Source organism: Podarcis erhardii, assembly GCF_964252035.2.
Source record: "Podarcis erhardii genome assembly, chromosome: 11".
Taxonomy (NCBI): Eukaryota; Metazoa; Chordata; class Lepidosauria; order Squamata; family Lacertidae; genus Podarcis; species Podarcis erhardii.
The window spans coordinates 20003324-20024525 of NC_138501.1; the positions used below are offsets into that span (position 1 = coordinate 20003324).

Consider the following 21202-nt stretch of genomic DNA (forward strand, 5'->3'; position numbering starts at 1 on the left):
AATTTACTGCTATTTCTACTCTAAAAGCCCTAGCTAAGATCAGCATCCTTTCATGCAAGTTTCCACTTTGAACAGATCAGTCAAATGCAGAATGAAAAACAAACAACATAACCCATTGTCTGTGTTTTGCAATGAAGAATATTATAAAGGGGTTAGTGTGAAATGTTGTGCCTGTCGAAATCCAGTGTGGTTTACCATCTGCTTTTGATCTAGGTACTGTACTTCTAAGCCATTGGAGAAGTTGGTAGCAGAGCAAAATTCACTATTTAATTTATGATCTCACTCATTTCCGAAGTTGAAATCCATTGTCTAATCTGGATGTCTAAACTGCACGTGCAGCCCAATCCTGTGTGTATTTCATCAGAAGTAAGTCCCACTGATTTGAATGGGAGTCGCTCCCAAGCATAGGAACCAACTCCTAGGGGCCGAGGGGGCTATGGCTCCCCCAATAAAATATTTGAGGGAGCCACTCCCCCCCCCCAAGTTAATGGGCATTGCCATTCAAATAGAGTGTGTGCATGTGATCGATTTTGCAGGACGGGGCTTACCTGGGCCCCTGCAATATTTTATTCAAGTTGGAACCCCTGCTCCCCAGTCAGTATGCATAAAATCACAGCTGTACTCTTAATTGGTCTTCAGATTGCCCACTGAATACTGAAAGTATTCTTGATACGGCTCTTGACTTTATTAAAAATGCATGCATGTGCTCTATGTTTATAGGCCCTTTTAAAGGGATAACTTACAAGAGTTGTTGAGATAGGATCTTCCTGTGTAGAGCAACTGCATGAATGGTGGAGAACATGCTATGATACAGATCTTGGGCACAACCAAGACTGGCAGTCTACACCTATTTGTATTGGAGGAAAGCTCCCATTGGCACTAACAGGAGCTTTCTTCCTGATGCAAATAACAGGAATGGGGACCTGATCTAGTTTAAAACCATAGCAGGGGGTTAAAGGGTTAGAGCGTCTAATCCCCTTCATCCTGATTCAGCTCCCACACCTGCTATTCACTGTAAAATAACAAAAAAAAGGTCATTTTTAGTTGCTTTAATGATAACCGGACTAGCTTGGCGCTAAAGTGTGTGCGGAAAGGGAATGATGGTGCAAGGATGATGACATTGTTAGTGTGGGAGTTTTGGATAAATCGTCATTTATTGGAACTCTGCTACTGACAGCAGATCTTGCTAGTCTAAATGGCAGAGATCTGTACAGGAATTCAGTCATGCTGTAGCTTACAGTTGTAAATTTTTATGAACTGGTGTGCCTAGAGCACTCAACACTCCTCTTCTACTGACCGGTGAGCTTGACATCAATACAGTGGTACCTCGAGTTCCAAAAGCCTCAGGTTACAAACTCCTCTAACCTGGAAGAGTTACCTTGAGTTGAGAACTTTGCCCCAGGATGAGAACGGAAATCGTGTGCCGGCGGCGCAGCAGCAGCAAGAGGCCCCATTAGTGAAAGCACGCCTCTAGTTAAGAACTGTTTCATGGAACGAATTAAGTTCGTAACTAGAGGTACCACTGTACCAGGGAAGCTCCTAGAACAGATAATTCAACAGTCGGTCTGTGAGCATATAGAAAAGGATACTTTGCTGACTAAGGCCCAGCATGGGTTTCTCAAAAATAAGTCATGCCAGACCAATCTGATTTCTTTTTTTGATGGAATTACAAACTTGATGGATCAGGGAATTGCTGTGGACATAGTGTATCTTGATTTCAGTAAGGCTTTTGACAAAGTTCCCCATGATATTCTCACGATGAATCTGGTAAAATGTGAGTTGAACAAGGTAACTGTTAGGTGGATTTGTAGCTGGTTGACTGACCGAACCCAAAGAGTACTCATTAATTACCAAACTAGGAGGAGTAGCTAATGCCGCTGAAGACAGAATCAGAATTCAAATTTACCGTAACAGAATGGAGAACTGGGCGCAAGCTAACAAAATGAATTTCAATAGAGAAAAATGTAAGGTTCTGCACTTAGGCAGGAAGAATCAGATGTACAAGTATAGGCTGGGGGGGCACCTGGCTTACTAGCAGTACATGTGAAAAGGATCTAGGGGGGGTCTTGGTGGACCACAAGCTTAACATGAGTCAACAGTGTGATGCAGCAACAAAAAAAGCAAGTGCTATTCTAGGCTGTATCAACAGAAGTATAGTGTCCAGATCAAGGGAGGTAATAGTACCACTCTATTCTGGCTTAGTCAGACCACACTTGGAATACTGTGTCCAGTTCTGGGCACCACCATTTAATAAGGATGTTGGCAAGCTGGAATGTGTGCAGAGGAGGGAAACCAAGATGATCCTGGGACTGGAAACCAAGCCTTATGGGGAGCACTTGAAGGAGCTGGGTATGTTTCGCCTGGAAAAAAGGGGACTGAGAGGAGATATGATAGCCATCTTCAAATATCTTAAGGGCTGTCACATGGAGGAGGGAGCATGCTTGTTTTCTCCTGCTCTGGAGGATAGGACTGAAACCAATGGCTTCAAGTTGCAAGAAAGGAGATTCCGACTAAGCATTCAAAATCTTTCTGACGGTAAGAGCTGTTCAGGAGTGGAACAGGCTCCCAAGAGAGGTGGTGGACTCTCCTTCCTTGGAGGTTCTTCTGCAGAGGTTGGGTGGCCATCTGTCATGGATGCTTGAGCTGAGATTCCTGCATTGCAGGGGGTTGGACTAGATGACCCTTGGGATCCCTTCCAACTCCAAGATTCTATTATTCTATTCCTGCCTGGAAGAATGCTTATCAGAGGACTCAGAGACCTCTTGGATAGTTGTATTAAGACAGTTTGCATAGTAATGGAGATTCGTGAAGCTTTTCTTCTTTCAATCACATTGAGAATAATACAGAAACAATGTAAGGAAATGGACTCACTTGCAGGGTTTGACTAAACACTTACAATCCACAAAACAAATTAAGAAAACACAAAGATGAGGTTAAAATGTTCAGAATACAATGTTTCATTTAAAGATTATCACATTGAGGGATAAGACAGTAAGCAGCAGAAGTTAGTATGTAATAAACCAGAAAGGAAAGTTGGGGGAAGTCATGGGGGAGGGGGTAATCGGGAATTTATTTTGTGATTATATACATGTGATAATGTGAAAAATGTAAAAACCAATAAAAAAAATTATAAAAAAGAAAAGAAAAAAAGAGAGAATAATACTTCCACTTTTGATCAAATACTTTTTGGGGATTGGGGAGGAACGCACTGGGTTTTGTTTTGTTTTTAGAATACAGTGGTACCTCAGGTTAAGTACTTAATTCTTTCCGGAGGTCCGTTCTTAATCTGAAACTGTTCTTAACCTGAAGCACCACTTTAGCTAATGGGGCCTCCTGCTGCCGCCGTGCCTCCAAAGCACGATTTCTCTTCTCATCCTGAAGCAAAGTTCTTAACCCGAGGTACTATTTCTGGGTTAGCAGAGTCTGTAACCTGAAGCTTATGTAACCTGAAGCGTATGTAACCTGAGGTACCACTGTAATATTTAGAAATGTACAAATTTTTCCTCCTTTGGATCCTTCTTGCATTATTTCTAGGTCAGCAGTATGGAGAACTAGCTCATATACATATTCAATACATTCTGTTGAATATCCACACCCGTTTAAGGTACAGTAGGTTTGTGAATTTCCCAGGGGGTCCCAAGGATGGGGAAAGGTCACTCAGTTCTTTCTTTGGACTCTGCACACTTCTCTGTGGAACAGGTGAACAGGCAAACAGCCTCTTCCCAAATATGTATCATACCTTTCCATAGAGGAAGTTGTCAAAACTCAGAGAAAAGAAAAGTACATTTTGGTTCCATTCTCCTTTTCTTTGTAGAGCTTAAAGGCTAAAAAATTATCTGTGTGCCTCACAGCCTGTATCTACTTGCAGGCAAGTGAGAACAAAAATGTTTTTTTGTTTCTGTGTTTTACTTTTCATTATGGGGGACATGGAAAGCAAAATCAGAAGAAATTCATTGTACGTACTTAGAAAAATATCATACAATCCTACAGAGGGGATTATAAACTCAGTATTATTGAATAAATGCAACAAATGGCTTTGATTGTCAAGAAGCTTCTTTCTGAAGGCAAATTTTAATTAGTTCCCATGTATACAGCACTAGAGAGCATAGCTTAGAGGCAAACATTTCTTTATCAGTCTCAGTAGCAGCTGCTTCTGTCTTAAAATGGTAAAAATCTGCTCTTAATTAAGCTGTATTAACATGCACACTGGTCTTCATTCTGGTGTCAAAAATGAGAGTTAAGCTTAACTGCACCACTGATTTTTTAAAATGGAGATTCTGCTCTTAAATTGCATCATTAACAAGAGAGTAAAATGGAGTGTTTTGCATTCTGTGTATCTCTTTAACCTCTGTATTTAAAATTAATTATTAGCCACCTGTTCTCTGAAGAGCCAGTATGATAGCAGTTTTCTTCAAATTATAATGAAAACTATGCCATTGTTAGAGAGACAGGATGAATTGGACTGTGGTTTGTGTGGGTGTTTGGAGTTTTCCATAAATTCTATTGCAGCTGATTTGTCATGGGGCCTTAAGGCCAGTTCCCACGTTGCTTTTTTTTATTCAGTCTCATGATCAGGTTCCTAGTTTTCTGCAATTGCTTAGATTGATGACTAAACTGACTGCAGGGCTGCAAGCATCAATGTGCGTATGTGTAACACTACAAAGTTACCATTAGGGAAGGGATATTTTTGAAGTTGCAAAATATTCCCTTGGTGGCATATCTTGTCCGTCCACCTGCAAAGCTTTCCTCCCTTCCTTTAGTACAGTGGTACCTCAGGTTACATACGCTTCAGGTTACAGACTCCGCTAACCCAGAAATAGTGCTTCAGGTTAAGAACTTTGCTTCAGGATGAGAACAGAAATCGTGCTCTGGCGGCGCAGTGGCAGCAGGAGGCCCCATTAGCTAAAGTGGTGCTTCAGGTTAAGAACAGTTTCAGGTTAAGTACGGACCTCCAGAACTAATTAAGTATTTAACCCGAGGTACCACTGTAATAACATGTGTGCAGGATATCAGAGAATTGTAGAGTTGGAAGGGACTATGAGGGTCATGTAGCACAATCCTTGCAGTTCTGGAATCTTTAGCTCAACTTGGGACTCAAACTCACAACCCTGAGATTAAGAGTTTCATGCTCTACCAACTGAGCTATTATCAAGAATTATCTTTGAATAAGTGCTTTGGACCTGTTGTGCAAATGATAGCATCTGATGGGGAGCATTTATTCTCTATCACCTGGGTAAGCCCTGAGTTAAATACAGAATAACTGAGAAGAAGTTCACTGAGGGCATGGCGTAAGAATTCTTCTATGGCAGTTTCCCCCTTGCTTCCAATCTGGTGATAATTGTTGCGGTAGATTAACCCTCTTGCATGATATTATTGAATCCAAGTAGTAAATATATGAATGCTTCCCAAAACCAAGAGCTGTATTAAAGGATGTAGGGGCTATATCATAGACCATGCATTAGGGGAACCCCACGAACACAATTAATTTAGCTACCCACAAACGCTAGTGGACTTTCTTATATGCAAAAAGTGACACAAATGTAGGCAAGCAAACATATGTAGATGCTTAAAGAAACCTGGAACATTCTTTGTGTGAAAATTGCAGGATCCCACCTCCCTCTTCCCAGATGCACTGAGATGAATAGGAATCAGGATTGCTCATAAGTCAACTGAAAATAATAATATTTGGAAGGGCATACAGACAAGGGATACAAAAGCAGATGCCTTGAAAAGCATAAAACCTTTAAAAGGTGCCGGGTATTTTTTTTCTTAGCCTATGACACAGATAATTCATATTGCTCTATGATTTCTTTGTTCAAAAGAAGAAGCAGCAAGACTGCGAGCTAATCTGGAATATCTAGTGTGCTGCCAGTTCTTTGGTCGAGGAGACGGAATTAACAATGGCTAAATACCATGAAATACCGTATTTTTCGCTCTATAAGATGCACCAGACCACAAGATGCACCTAGTTTTTGGAGGAGGAAAACAAGAAAAAAAATATTCTGAATCTCAGAAGCCAGAACAGCAAGAGGGATCGCTGCGCAGCGAAAGCAGCGATCCCTTTTGCTGTTCTGGCTTCTGGGATAGCTGCACAGCCTGCATTCGCTTCATAAGATGCACACGCATTTCCCCTTACTTTTTAGGAGGGAAAAAGTGAGTCTTATAGAGCAAAAAATACGGTAACTTCAAGCCAGAATCCCATATCTTCTTTGTCTGTTTTTAAAAATATTATCTTGCATCCTTTAAAGTTGCCAATGCCATCAGCAGGATAAAAGGCAAGACAGGGCACTCCATTCTCTTTCATAAGTAAGATCCTGGCATAAGGAGGTCTGGCAGTTGCTTTCTCATTCCTTCTGCTTGTAAAATAACTTAAGTGGAAGAAACTGCTGACGTTTGCCTGTAAGGATCGTCAGCTATGTAGGTCTTCAGAAAACAGATACAGTGGGTGGTGAAGGTACAACTTGGAGGTAAAAAGGCCTACTTGAGTTATGTCAGATCATTTAAATGTATCTTGCAGGGAATGTCCCATATGTATGCTTCTTTCGTACTTGTCAGGCTTTTCCCTTGGAAAGATTGGCACCTCCAAGCAAGATTGGTGTAGATGAGAAATGCCCAATGTTAATGCAGTTCTCTGCAGATGATAGGAGAAGTGGGGCGGGCGGGGGGGGAGTGACTAGACTTTCAAGTGATTTTTGTGTAATTGTGGTACCCATAGTTTTCATGATGAGACATGGGCCTCCCAGCAACATCATTTACTTATAAGTCCACACATCCAGGTACGTAGAGGAGATGCCTTCTTCAGGCCACGACAAGTGTTACTCTTTGGGAATGCCCTCTAAGACACTTCCAGGTACTAGCATACTTGCTTGGGACAAGTATGACTACACACTAGGGCTGGGTGTGAAGTCCATCTCCTCATATATAGCTTTTGTAATTTTTGACCAGGCAATATGATGTGTGTATGTGCTATGCAGAAATCACAATGTGGGAAAAACTGCCAAGCCAGCCAGTATTTCTCTTGATTCCTGCAGCCCCTGTTAACTTTGCGCTCTGCTCTCCCCTGCCTCATGCGAGGAGCACTGAATCACAACAACAGGCACCGGCAAAAATCACAATACGGGAAAAACTGTTAGCCAGCCAATGCCTCTACATAGCTCCATCCATATTTCAGACATGTTAAGCTGGGGATCTATCATAATATTGAAACCTAGACGTTGCCCAGCCCTGCTACACACGTCTGCAAACTACTTCCCCATGTTCAGAGAATAAGCTCTTCCAGAACATGAAGGACTGGAGGGTATTTATCTCAAATATTGTACTGGGGGACCTGTCCTGGCTCTTTTCCAGAGGAGGCTGTTGTCTGTCAGGTGGTGCTGTCCCAGAATTAGCACATTTTAAACTTAAGGGACCAAACTTGACCAAACTGCGGGAGGCAGTGGAAGATAGGAGTGCCTGGCGTGCTCTGGTCTATGGGGTCATGAAGAGTCGGACATGACTAAACGACTAAACAACAACAACAAACTTAAGGGAACCAAACAAAATAAAAAAATTCCTTCCAGTAGCACCTTAAAGACCAACTGAGTTAGTTCTAGGTATGAGCTTTCGTGTGCATGCACACTTCTTCAGATACACAGGGAACCAAGTGTGAGTAATTGGGTTCAGCAATCAAGATAGTGGAGTGCCCATGTAAGGTGCTCTACAGACCAACAGCAATGAGCTAAGAGAAGTATTTTATTGAGAATAGTAATAATAATAATAATGGTGCACAGTTTTGTAATTGACTTTGACTTTAACACACTGAAAAAAGTAAAATTTTTGTGTCACAATTCCATGTTCCAGGTTGTTCTCAACCATGACGAGGTGTGAATTGCCATGTCATGTTTCAGCCATCACTTCCTGCACTGAGCAAAGAAATGATGTTTTTACCACTTTGGGGTTGATTCTGGAAAGAGAAACCTGAAAAGCCATGCATATAATGTGCTATGAGTCAAAATGACTGCAAAATGCTGCTTGCTGAAGCCATAATTCATTCGTCATGTCCACAGATGGTTAGCCCAGAACATTGTTCCATACTTTAACTATCTCATTCCCACAGGAGGCAGTGATGGCCAGCAACTTGGATGGATGGCTTTAAAAGAGGGTTAGACAAATTAATGGAGGATAAATCTATAAGTTAGTTGTTAATGGTCTTAATATATTTATAGGATTTTGCATGGAATATAACAACTGGTTACTTTTTCACTAGTATCCCACCAGCCAGAGGATTAGCTAAGAAAAACTCTGTGCTCTGGTTGGCACATTGGAAAACAAACAAATCAGAATTTCTCTGAGTTCCTTGCCCACAAATCCAGAAGTATCAACAACAGCATTTTTTGTTTCCAGGAAGATTTGACACTTGTAAATTGTGTGCCAAAGAAAGGAAAGGCCATACGGTACTTCTCTTTTCTTCAATGCATAATGATGCAGCAATCTCAGATCAGAATTCCAAGCCTGAGGTCATTTCTTTATTATAAGAAAACTTAAGATGGTGTGGGCAATTGTGACCAGATGGTTTCTACATATACTTCCAAGTATATGAATGATTAGACAGTAGCCAGTGTTCCCCCTCCCTCTAATATGATGGACACTGCCTGTTTAAATGCATATATTGTTTGGATGTTGAACTCATGACAGTGTATCCAAGTAGACCTAGGTCTCAAGTTGACCAAACCCTAGCTTGATCTTGCAGAGTATAGCAAGAAAAGCTTGTAGTAACTGGTAGGACCGGGCAGTGCTGACACAAAGATGCAATGGCAGAGAATACTGTATGGCAGAAAATAGCAACTAAATGCTCCATGTAACCATTTTACCACTCCTGTTCATGCAGTTACTGTATTTAATATGGTGGCTGTGCTTTGGTAGCATACGCTATTGTTGCAAGGTCTGTGAAATTGTTGGTAGCAATTCACAACTCATGATTACTGCATTGTTATAGTTGTACAACTTTTATAATTATGTTATATGTTAGTTAATGGCCAGATGACCCTCAGAGTACCTTCCAGCTCTACAGTTCTATGATTTGATTAGTCTAATATGGTTTTTAAGTTTAAAAAGAGATTGAAGAGCAGTCTTTGAAAAATCTGTTAACCATGCGGGTAGTATTGTTTCTGGGTTCTTGTTTTCATCTTGCCTTTATGTTTAGTTTCTTAAACAATGCTTCTTATCAACATCACACGGTTAATTATCATCAAGAAACAGATTATAAAAATATTTTCATCAGTTTCGTGAGCTTGGGTGGCTATACAATTCTTTAGCCATATGGTAATTAAAGTAAAAGCTTAGTTTTAAAGTTGTAGAAGTTTCATTTAATGCCATACTGGCATCATCATCATCATCATAGGCATCTGTCTGTTTCAAGAGACAATGGAGTGCACCTCTGGGGGTGAAGTCAGACAAATCCCCCACCAGAAGTGCTACCCCTCCCCTAACACCCCATATACCCATTTAATTTAGTGGTTTAATTTGAAGGATTCTCTGTGCAGCAGTTGAGCCACTGCTGTATTTTCTCCTCAAGTTTTGCTTCCATAGTTTCATAATTGGGTTGACATTTCTTATTGCTCAGTATTATGAACAGAACTCATACACTCGTAATTATTCCTTTCATAAGGTTTTCATTTCTTCCCCGTGATGAGGGAATGTATTATAAATGCAGAAACTCTCATAAACTTGCAAATTGCAGACCAGCATGTTTAAGTGCTGTATAATGAATTTTCTCAAGAAATGTGCTCAGTTTGCTTTTTCTCTCTCTTGTTCTCACCCCTATTTCCTCACAAATTACACACAAACTTATTTGCTGTGTAATTTCTCTTCACTAAACTTGATAGTAATAGGGCAAGGGATTGATGCTTGTTTACAGTAAAATTAGGAATTCTTAAAAAGTTTACTTGAAGCTCTCTATATAGTTAAAATATATTTTGAGTTTTTAGTGGGGAGGTGGGGTAGTTTATGCATGATGTGATTGAGTGGGTCACCTGTACTTGTTACCTTCCATCATTCAACAGTTGCTAACAGTCTTCTGAACAATGGTTGTGTCTTCCAATTTACAATGGAGTAACAACGGCTAACTGTTTTGGGCAGTCTGCGATTAAATTTAAGACTAATGTAATCAGTTCAGTCGTAGCTATGCTGGCTCATTATGTTTTGCATGATGTGGAATTATCATGCCTGTGAGGAAGTTGCTGTCTCCTTTAATAAAACTGCTGCACATCAAGCATATTGGATACAAAAGTTTTGATAAGCAAATGGTATGGCACTTCGTTGACTGGGTTGAAGCACTATAACCTTGTTCCCTTAGATTAGGAATACAAAAGAATGTGGTGTGAAAAACCCCCCACTTGTCTGCTGTAATAACATGCCACTGTGAACGATTTGAAAAGATGTTTGAATGAAAAGTAAACAAACTTCCTGCCTCATTTTCTTGCACACCAGGGTAGATGGGAAGACAAGACATGCATACATTTCCCTTTGTGTACATACAAAAGGGTTCTAATCTCCCCTCCATTAACACTCAGGAAGCACATTTAAAAACATACTATCAAACTGCATCTGAAAACATGTACAATACATGGATTTATGATTATTGGAATCCGTTAACAACAACAGCGCTTGTTTTTTTGTTGCCTTGCTGTTTGCATGTTAGCATGGAAGGACTTTCTTTCTGTTCCTGTGTTACTTTTTTTCCATCTTCACGTTTTCCGTCACGCAAGACTTTGCAGTTTAAGTTTGGCATAGTTGGACCTGTTTGTCAGGAAGGGAAAGAAGACTTTTCATCAAGACTTTACTACTATAACACTGCCACTTTCATCTAATGAAATGGATCTGTGCATGGAACTGGCTGTCATGAGCCCTGTGGGAACATATTTATGGGACTGGTTGGACAAGGAGGAGAAGTGGGAGGGACTTGTGGAGCTAGAGGACTCTGATCCAGGGGAGGGTCCCAGTGGGTTCAGAGTTTAAGGTTTAGATGTAAAGGAAGGGCTGAGGATTGTCAGAAGAACAGCCCTCCTCAGTGCCATCGGGTACCCCAAGTGTTGCCTTGCAGCTGACTGATGGCGCCAGCCAGCGCTTGGCATGTTACCAGGTAGGTGGTCTCTCCTAAAAGCCAGCCCCCTATCACTCAGGAGGGGAGGAAACCAGCACTGAATTCATAGCAAGTATGCTTAGGGAGTAAAGCTGTAGGGAAACCAAATCTAATCCACAACAGAAAATAACCGTGGCCCCAGTTAGTAAGTGCATCTGTATACGCTTGAAGTCCTTATCTAGTAAATAACCGAAGTTGTGCTGTGTGCTCTTAGGGAATAAACATGCTTTCTGTGCATCACCCTGATATTGGGAGATGGATCTATTTCCCTCCCAAGTTATTGAAAAACTAAAGAGCTTGCTCTTTATATCCCTAGTTGATAGTAAATCCCACTGTTTAATTGAGCTTACTTCCCAGTAAAAAAATATAAGTGCAATTCAAGGTTTTAATCCTAAGCATATTCATTGGGAACAAGTCCTGTTGAATTTAATAGGGTTTAAATCTGGGTAAATATGATGGGAAATCAGCTATACAGCTCACAAGTGCTTAAGATGAAGAGTGCCAACATCTGCACCAGCTGTAATGCACGTTAAGCTTGTGTTTATAGCAGCAATATTAAACTGTTAGCACATGTGCATACAAACAGGGCTGCAGAGAGAAAGAACCTGGGTTCCAGGGCAAAACGTAGTCTTGGGGCCTTTCTCTTCCCACCCCACCTCCCAAGCTACACGTAGAAAATACACCATAGTTGCATGGAATAACACAACACATTCATCATAGTTTAATAGGTGGCATTTCATGATGATAAAATCATTAATAAACATGAATACCAGTCCACTAGAGTCACAAAGGTTCTTTATTGGAATGTACAAGGAATTGCTTACAACACCTGCAAATTGCAATCCATTGTAGTTTCTATAAGCATTGACAATTGCTAAAATTAAATTACTAGAATTAAAAATGAGTAATTCAACCATGAAGTCTTTTATTATAATAACTAATCATTTAATATTTGAACTTGTAACCTACTTGAATGACTTGTTCCTTGTTTTCGGCAAACTTATAAATTTAACTGTCAAAAAAGGCTTGGCTAGCTAGCAAGCTTATATTGTGCTGAAAGTATAATAAGGTGGTATCACCTTTCTTTCCCTGTGGTAGATATTAAGTAATCCTTTATGAGTTTCAGTTTACTAAAGGTATGCTCACCTGATGCAACCGATATGGGGATACAGCTGAGCATTCTTCAGGTAATATGTATTTGTGGAAATAGATTTCCCAGACCTTAATGCATAAATTTGGAGTGAAATGAAATCGAGTGGACTTCTAACTCAAAAGGTAGGCAGGCCTCAACCCCACCCCCAATGATGAGACTCCGTCAAACTGCCATAATCCAGACTAGTGCAATGTGCTACGAAAATAACACAAGAACTAGAAGTAAGTGTAGAGCCATCACTCAAGCATATGATCACATCCACAGACATCAACCCTCAAAGAGATAGCATGCCTGTATGTAACATATTACAATATCAAGGACTCACATATTTCTACAATGAATATTTTATTCTAGCCTGTTTAGAAAGGCTTTTACAACTTACCCATTTTAAAGATGGAGTACACTCGTGTGCGTAAGACTTGTTGCAAGGGCAGTAATGACTCTGACAGATACCTGTGCTGAAGCAAATACAGAGCAGCAGATTAGTTAAGAAAAGTGAATCAAGAAGCACAAGCCATGCATCAGCTTCTATACTTGCTTCTATACTTGCATGGACTCAAGGGCATCCTGATCAAATTTGCAGATGACACCAAACTGGGAGGGGTGGCTAACACCCCAGAGGACAGGATCACACTTCAAAACGACCTTGACAGATTAGAGAACTGGGCCAAAACAAACAAGATGAATTTTAACAGGGAGAAATGTAAAGTATTGCACTTGGGCAAAAAAAATGAGAGGCACAAATACAAGATGGGTGACACCTGGCTTGAGAGCAGTACATGTGAAAAGGATCTAGGAGTCTTGGTTGACCACAAACTTGACATGAGCCAACAGTGTGACGCGGCAGCTAAAAAAGCCAATGCAATTCTGGGCTGCATCAATAGGAGTATTGCATCTAGATCAAGGGAAGTAATAGTGCCACTGTATTCTGCTCTGGTCAGACCTCACCTGGAGTACTGTGTCCAGTTCTGGGCACCACAGTTCAAGAAGGACACGGACAAACTGGAACGTGTCCAGAGGAGGGCAACCAAAATGGTCAAAGGCCTGGAAACGATGCCTTATGAGGAACGGCTAAGGGAGCTGGGCATGTTTAGCCTGGAGAAGAGGAGGTTAAGGGGTGATATGATAGCCATGTTCAAATATATAAAAGGATGTCACATAGAGGAGGGAGAAAGGTTGTTTTCTGCTGCTCCAGAGAAGCGGACACGGAGCAATGGATCCAAACTACAAGAAAAAAGATTCCACCTAAACATTAGGAAGAACTTCCTGACAGTAAGAGCTGTTCGACAGTGGAATTTGCTGCCAAGGAGTGTGGTGGAGTCTCCTTCTTTGGAGGTCTTTAAGCAGAGGCTTGACAACCATATGTCAGGAGTACTCTGATGGTGTTTCCTGCTTGGCAGGGGGTTGGACTCGATGGCCCTTGTGGTCTCTTCCAACTCTATGATTCTATGATTCTATGATTCTATGATTCTATGATTTGATAAAGGAATTGCACCAATTTTAAAGGTAAAGGTACCCCTTTGCGGATGACTCTGGAGGACGACTCTGGAGGTGCGCGCTCATATCGCTTTATAGGCCGAGGGAGCCATCGTTTGTCCGCAAACAGCTTCCGGGTGTTGTGTTTGCAGGCTCCTCGACACAGCGGAAGGATGAGCAGTACGTGCCACATACTTTACTTTACTTTATTTACACCTCAATGCTGAGAGAATACAAACATGCATCTTGCCTCTGTGAGAGCAGAGAGGCAACTCCTCTCTCCTCGGAAACACCGAGAGAACAGTGAAAAACAGGAAACCAGTGTACGTCACATCCAGTCTCCTATTCCCGTGGGAAACCCAACAGCAACTCTGACTGTGGAATGTAAACAATGCCTTGTGACTAGCATTTCGCTGCACAGTGAAGAAAGCAGAAACCAACACCGGGTCATGTGGCCAGCATGACTGCTGCTTCTGGCGAACCAGAGCAGCGCACAGAAACGCCATTTACCTTCCCGCCAGAGTGGTACCTATTTATCTACTTGCACTTTGACATGCTTTCAAACTGTCAGGTGGGCAGGAGCTGGGACCGAACAACAGGAGCTCACCCCATTGCGGGGATTTGAGCCACCGACCTTCTGATTGGCAAGCCCTAGGCCCTAGACCACAGCGCCACCTGCGTCCACCAGTTTTAGGACCTAGTAAATATGCCTAGACTTTTCATTGAACAACCTGAACTTTATCATTATCAAAATTGGCTTCCTCCTTACAGAAGCAATAGCACTAACCTGCACTAACCTGCAATATTCCTGGAACTATAATTCAGCCAGAACATGTAAACAAATGACCATAGTCCCCCCCCCCCCGGGCAATCTCTTTCTTCATATGGTAGAACCATATTGTCAGAACTGTATTGGTTATTGATTATTGACTATGAGTATGGATTTAAGAGATATTCAATATTAAGATTTCTTTTAATGTGTGATTAGTGTGTGATTTAATATCTAAAACGTTGAAATTGTAATCTTGGGCAGAGTGAATCGATGCGGCAGGGCTGTGATCTAGCTATGAAGGCTCAGAATATTTACAGGTGCAATATTCAACACAAAGCCAGTAAGTTGTGGGGAGACATGTGGGTATCTGGGGGAGTTTGTGTCTCCTGCTTCAGCCCTGTTTTCAGGGAAAGGTGCCATGACTTAATAATATAGCACATGTGAAAGTTGCCAGGTTCAATCGAGGAGGGTAATGCTAGAAATCAGCAGTCAGCCTGTGTAGACAGTTCAGAGCTAGACAGACCAATGGTGTAAAGTCACATCCTAGGTTCCTAATAGTAAAGGATAAAATCTGATGTGGCATTGATTTTAGTTAGCATTTACAATGCCGGCACTTGGTAATTGCAGTGTATGGGAGAGGAAAGACAGAGGGAAGAAGGAATGGACTCTTCTGTGCTGCTATTTCCTCATTTTTGTAGCTGTGCATTGCCATGAAAATAATCGGTCTTGACATAACTACAGGATGGTTTGGCTTAATAAAATTACTGCAGGCTAGGTTGCTGGTAAGGTCACAACTGAATGAAATGATGTTATTGATTCTGAAAGCACATAGAATATAGATCATATTTGAATTAATTTGTAAGCATTAAATGGGGGGAAATTTCTAGAGATCATTTTCAAGAACATATTTTCTTGTTTTATATGTATCTACTGGCCAGTAGCATATTCTGCTGTGATAGAAGTTGGACAGCTTCCTTTTGGAAAATATGCTGCAAATATTTCTCGGTTTACGTACATTTGGCCTTCCTTGGAAAATTGTTGTGCTTGCCTAGCCCCCCCCCCCCCCCAGTGTTTGTGATAGCCTGTTTTACGATGTTTGTGGTTTTCCAGAAACCTGCTTTCAGCCGTACACCAGTGAAAAGCAGCCCTATGGAATTTATGCTTTGGATGTACACACTTAGGGAAATTTGCAGGCTTTGTTCTTGTAAGCGTGTATCTGAAGCAGTCTTCAGGAGGGCAGAGAGAAATGTGGTTAATTAACATGATGTATCATGTTGTATCATGCAGTCTTCAGTCTCAAGGGATAAATTCTTATTTATGTTTTTGTCTCATCAGTTTATATACATTGTAAGACATATAAAACATGGAATGCCCTGGTTTAAAAGCTGTAATTTATGACAAGCTATTGACCTTCGGTTGCAAAATAAAGACGCAGTTTATTTATATATATTTGTGTTCCGTAAGTAGGTGCCCTCTCTTCATCATGCAGAAGTCATTACTACCTTTAAATCTGCCCTTGTGGAGAAAGACTCCTTGATATACTTGATTTAGTAATGTAGAGAAGAAAAGAGAACCATTAAGACCAAATATTGTGGTAGTCTTTCCTTTTAACAAGAGGCGGCAAAATTAAGGACTCTTAACAGATAATTAAAGGAAATGAGTTATATGAAATTTCCTACTTTAAATCTGTTTAGAACGTTGATTGAAACATTCCGTAGCTGCATATAGGTTCCTCCTTCAAGTAGTAATCTGTAGTCATAACATTTTGTCAGAGGGGTTTCAATCCAGGTTTTCCTTGATTTATAAGCTTCACAGTGAATTGAATTCTCCCTCTGTTTTGGTGTGTTTCATGGGCCCCCTCAGATTTGGTGGTTAAAATACTATCACTTTGAGGAAAGCTAGTCTCACCCGAGCTGTACAGATGAATCCATATTAAATTAATGTTTGGGATAAGGGACTCCTGCTGAAAGAACTAAATTGTCTGTGAATTTTCAATTAAAGTGATACTTTTTTTCAGTAAATGGTCCCAGTAACTATTATTATATTTGATTATTTATTATTTCTATACCGCCTAATGTATTAAAAATATATTCAGTGTACAAAAAACTGAAGCAACAACGGACAAAAATTAAACAAAATATTACAAAAATACACAGTTACGTATAAAAATGTTACATTGATGCAACTCATTTTCCTTCCGACACGCTCTCCATCTCAGCCTCCAAATTCTCACCCAGGGCCCAAACAAACTCCCAACAGAAGTCTCACAATGGTTCCTGGAACAACAAACATCACTCCCCGTCACTCACTTTCTTTTTATGGGCAGGCCCAGGATGGATGGTGCTGCCTTAGGCTGACCTCAGCTGCGTCCCATTCAGTTGCACTTTCCACACTAGGTATAGCAGGTTGTTGAGTTTCCTAATGGGTCTAGAGGATGGAGAAAGGGCTCCCCTTCACTCGCAGCTCTTTCCTCATCCTCTGTCCTCTCCTATTCCAGCTGTTATTAGAGATCCCCTGGCAAAGAAATGGGAAAAATCCTACTTCCTCCTGGCTAGAAATGTGAAGGTCCTGGAACACCCCTCTGGGGAAATTTTTTTTATTCCTCCTATTTTTTGCACCCCAATTCTGGGCCTCCACATTTCCAATCCCAGCACACTTCAACACCAGATTATTGGTTGAGGCTTTGGCGTCAGGACAAAACATGTGAATCCCTTGGTAGTGACTGCTTTGTAAGTTTTGCTTTCACTAACTCTGCTTCCAATGTAGTTATTCTGTGTGAAAACATTCCCAAATTATTTTTGCCCTGTGCACAAACCAAGGTTCTTAGTCAGTGGCATTTGCAACTTATTCCAAGAAAAATACTTTAGGCATACAAAGTATTCATGGACAGTCTCCTGAAAACAAGCCTATAACCGTAATTAAAAGTAGACCTAGATGGCTCCCCAGGTTTGCTTGTTTGTTTTCTTTTCCTACAATCAGTGGGTGTGTGGGCCTCTTGGCATTAATTAGCTGTTGTGTCTATTTATCAAATATATATCTACCGAAACAATGTTAGTATTTCACTGCTAAGGGCATTTTTTGATGTTTTAGATCTCCTTCTATATCTGTTGAATAAAACAATATATTCAAATAACTGATAAGGTTTACAGAATACAACAAACCCTAATCCATTTAAAGAAAGGGTAGATTTGCCTGGAGCGTTTTATTAATTAACCCCAAGAGTCTGTTGGTCTAAGTGTTGGAGGGTAATGCATTTTTCATTAGCTTTGTGAATAAAGAAATCTTGAACGTGATCACAAGAGGTTAAGCATTCAAAAGTCTTAAGTGAGCTGAGGTCCTGGTTGATTAATTAAAAGCATCTCAGTCCTCGAGATGCATGTGAGAGCAATTGTCATTTCAAAGTAAAAATATGTAGGGAAGCTACCTGGTGTTTAAGTAGCTTTCCTACATATACCTAGACCCACAGAACTATGCAACTCATTTCATGTGCTCCAGCTGGATTTTGTGTTCTGTTTTTCGTACAGACCATCCCTATCCTCTGTGTCTTATGGACATTTTTGAAAATGAGAGATGTTCAAAATGAGTTGACACGGTGCCTTGCCGCAATACAAAAGTGGGGGGAGGGGAGAGAGAGAACAAATTCCACTGAGTGTGATTGGAATGTAACTGTGCAAACTCCACATCCCAAGGAGTTACGTGGACACAATTTTCATTCTGTGCACCTGCACGGTTGCTCATTCATCCTTAACCCTGGTTGGGTTTTTCATTAGGTGCCAAGTGGGCCGTTGTGTTGGTTTGTTTAGGACGGATCATTTCTCCATCATTTACTAATTGCTGGTGAATTTTTTCTGGAGTAGATGATTTGCCTCTAGGGATGAAACTATGCTCTCACAAGTTAAAGGAAAGGTTATTGAAAGCAAATAAGAAGTCTCTTGATATTTGCGTTGTGTACATTTCAATAATGAGCAAACCTCCTGGAAGAAGGAGAAATACTTAATAAGAGGCAGAACTGATTTATCTCCCCCCCCCCCACAAAATAATTCCAGGGGGTTGGACTAGATGATAATCGGGATACCTTCCAACTCTGCATTTCTATGACTCTATAGCTAAGATAACTGTTCCTTCCCCACTTTAGGCGTTAATACAATCTTTAAAAAACACTACAGGACATATTGACATCAGTCAAAATATCTGGCTAGATTTATTTTCACAGCCATGTTGGCTGAGGCTGATGGAAGTTGCAGTCTGAAACAGCTGGATGCTACCAGGTTGGTCTAGCAAAATTAAATTAAGTACTGGATTGTGGAGTAAGAGATTAGATATGAAAATGTGAACTAAATGATTATGCTTAGTGTGTAAAGCAGATTCTAATCATGGATGTATTCACACTGTGGTTTTCTTTGTTAACATCTATGCATATTGGGAGACGAGTTGCCAGCAGGAGAAACATATATACATATAAATGTCTATTAGTTTATTCTCTGTTTGAACATGTATCCAGCTAATTAAGCTCTAGCTCCTTGTCTTGGTAAATATTTGCAATATTAACCATTATTAAATTAAAACTCTTTGCTTGAACATGCAGTCTGCAAGTTGTGGTCTAGCCTTGTTATCATTCCCTTAGATCAGTTATTTTTATGTGCTTAACTATATCTGTCATAAAGTTTAATCATACTAAGAGTTGTGGGTATGCTGTAGAACTGAATTTTTGAACCTACTCAAAGGCTCAAATCTGGAACGTGCAACAAGGAATGAAGTGAACAAAAGCACCTTAATCATGTGTACTGAGGTTTACTTTTCTGTTGGGAATGAGGACTAAGGGGTTAAGCGATATGCTTTAGGGTGCCATTTGCAAAATTTCTCTCCTGCTGATGCAAACACACTCCTCCCTTTGCCACCACAGGAGTCCTGGCAATCCCCAGGCATACCTGGAAGGTTCATAATGCAATTACTCTGCAATTTGTGGCTGGTCCTGCCTTAGATTAACTGTGTGTAGGAACAGGCAGTATTGCTGAAAGCTGCATGGGTGTCTGGCTCGTAGGGGAAGATCACATCAGCCGAGTAGGGAACTTTGGTTGATTCTGTTCATGTATTTTTTGTTGAAGACTCACTTTAGAACAAGGATAGGCAGCCTGTGGCCCTCCAGATGTTGATGGATTGCAGCTCCAGGTATCTGGAAGGTCACAGGTTCCCCAACCCTGATCTGGAGGATCAATAGCCGAGGAAGTACAATTAATGAAAATGGATCTCAGTGACATTTTGGTCTCTTCTTAAAGCAGGTCTGTGTTCCCAGGCCTTCGCTGGTGCTTGATTGCAACAGGTTACCATGTTTTTTAACTCTTCTCTGAGTTTACCAACTGTGTTTTTTGTGGTTTTAGTGTTGTGAAATTTGCGCTTGTCAACTTTTGATGGCCTTGCACCTGTTAAAGACATTGAGCCTCTGCTACATTTACAGATCTGGGGTTTGTCATATTTATATTTTGTGTGCAGCATGAATACTCAGAACCACTTTACCTTGATTTGTCAGACTTGTTTTAGAGCTTTATAAAAGCTGGTCTCACCTTTTAAAACAGATTTGTGCGTTGCAGTATTTTATTGGTTCAATTTCATTTTCTGTCAAAAGGAAAACTAGATCTTCTCTGAAGGTTCTAGCTGTCATTTTATAAAACTGGTAGAAACCTGCCTTTCTGGTTTTATAGTCTTGTTACCATAAAGCATGGCCCTATGACTCATTTTGAACAATTCTTTGTTCGCTCTTGAAAGCATTACTGATGGTATTTCAAATAAACTTGTTCCCTTTAAGAATGCAAGCCTCTAGCAAGTTTGATCTTTAGTATGAAGAAGATTGTGTAAGTTTAGAAACAGCTTCTTTCTTTCTTTCTTTCTCTCTCTCCCTCTTGCGTTTAGTCTGTAACATTTATTTATTTGTCATGGAAAGTAATTTCTTAGCTCATTATAAAAACTATTTCTCTGTCTGGTGGTAGAAATGCTTGAGAAATTAGGTTTCTGTGAATTCCAGTTCTGGTCTGCACCATCTGGACTAAGGTGCAGATTGTTACGTAATTATCCTTTGGATTTTGCACTTCTCCACATTTGTGTGATAAAAGTTCCCATAACTAGAAACATTCCAGTTGGCAGTTGACACTTGGACATTGCACAGCTGGTTGGTTAGAGCATGGTGCTTGTAACTCCAAGGTTGCAGATTTGATCCCCGTATGGGACAGCTGCATATTCCTGCATTGCAGTGGGTTGGACTAGATGATCCTCAGGTTAAAGATTAGCCTCAGCAATATCAGACAGTGATGTGTGCCTGTAGTCTGCTCATGAAATAGTTGTGTGTTACGTTGCACTGAGAAAGCAGGTGATGTGTGACCTGCCCTAGCATTTCTTTAACCCTACAGGGAAACTTAGAGTTGAGCCTCAAACCATTCCCCTCCTTTTTTCCTGCTTGGACAAAATGAAATGGCAAAGCTTTGAAGACATGCATATGCAAACCTAGAGTGCAGGACTACGGCAGGTCACAGAATAGCAGTTTGATAACATAAATACATGACTCTCAAAATATTGATGCTGAGTAACACACAAGTGTATTTGCTCATTTCTGCAAAATAGCTAAAGAGAGTATATAAGGGTCATTGAGATTTTAGTTATGAAGACAGTAAGGCTGTTTCTAACTAATAAA

At 40.6% G+C, this 21202-nt stretch overlaps 1 protein-coding gene and 1 long non-coding RNA gene across 5 annotated transcripts in view; one reads left to right on the top strand and one right to left on the bottom strand.

Annotated features, from left to right (window-relative positions):
* The window catches only part of LOC309352253, a 248763-nt gene that overhangs the window by 67457 nt on the left and 160104 nt on the right, over window positions 1–21202 (bottom strand). The gene's annotated exons all lie outside the window — the stretch shown is intronic.
* The window catches only part of EPB41L4A (erythrocyte membrane protein band 4.1 like 4A), a gene marked incomplete at its 3' end in the record, with an annotated part of 98032 nt that overhangs the window by 16054 nt on the left and 60776 nt on the right, over window positions 1–21202 (top strand). The gene's annotated exons all lie outside the window — the stretch shown is intronic.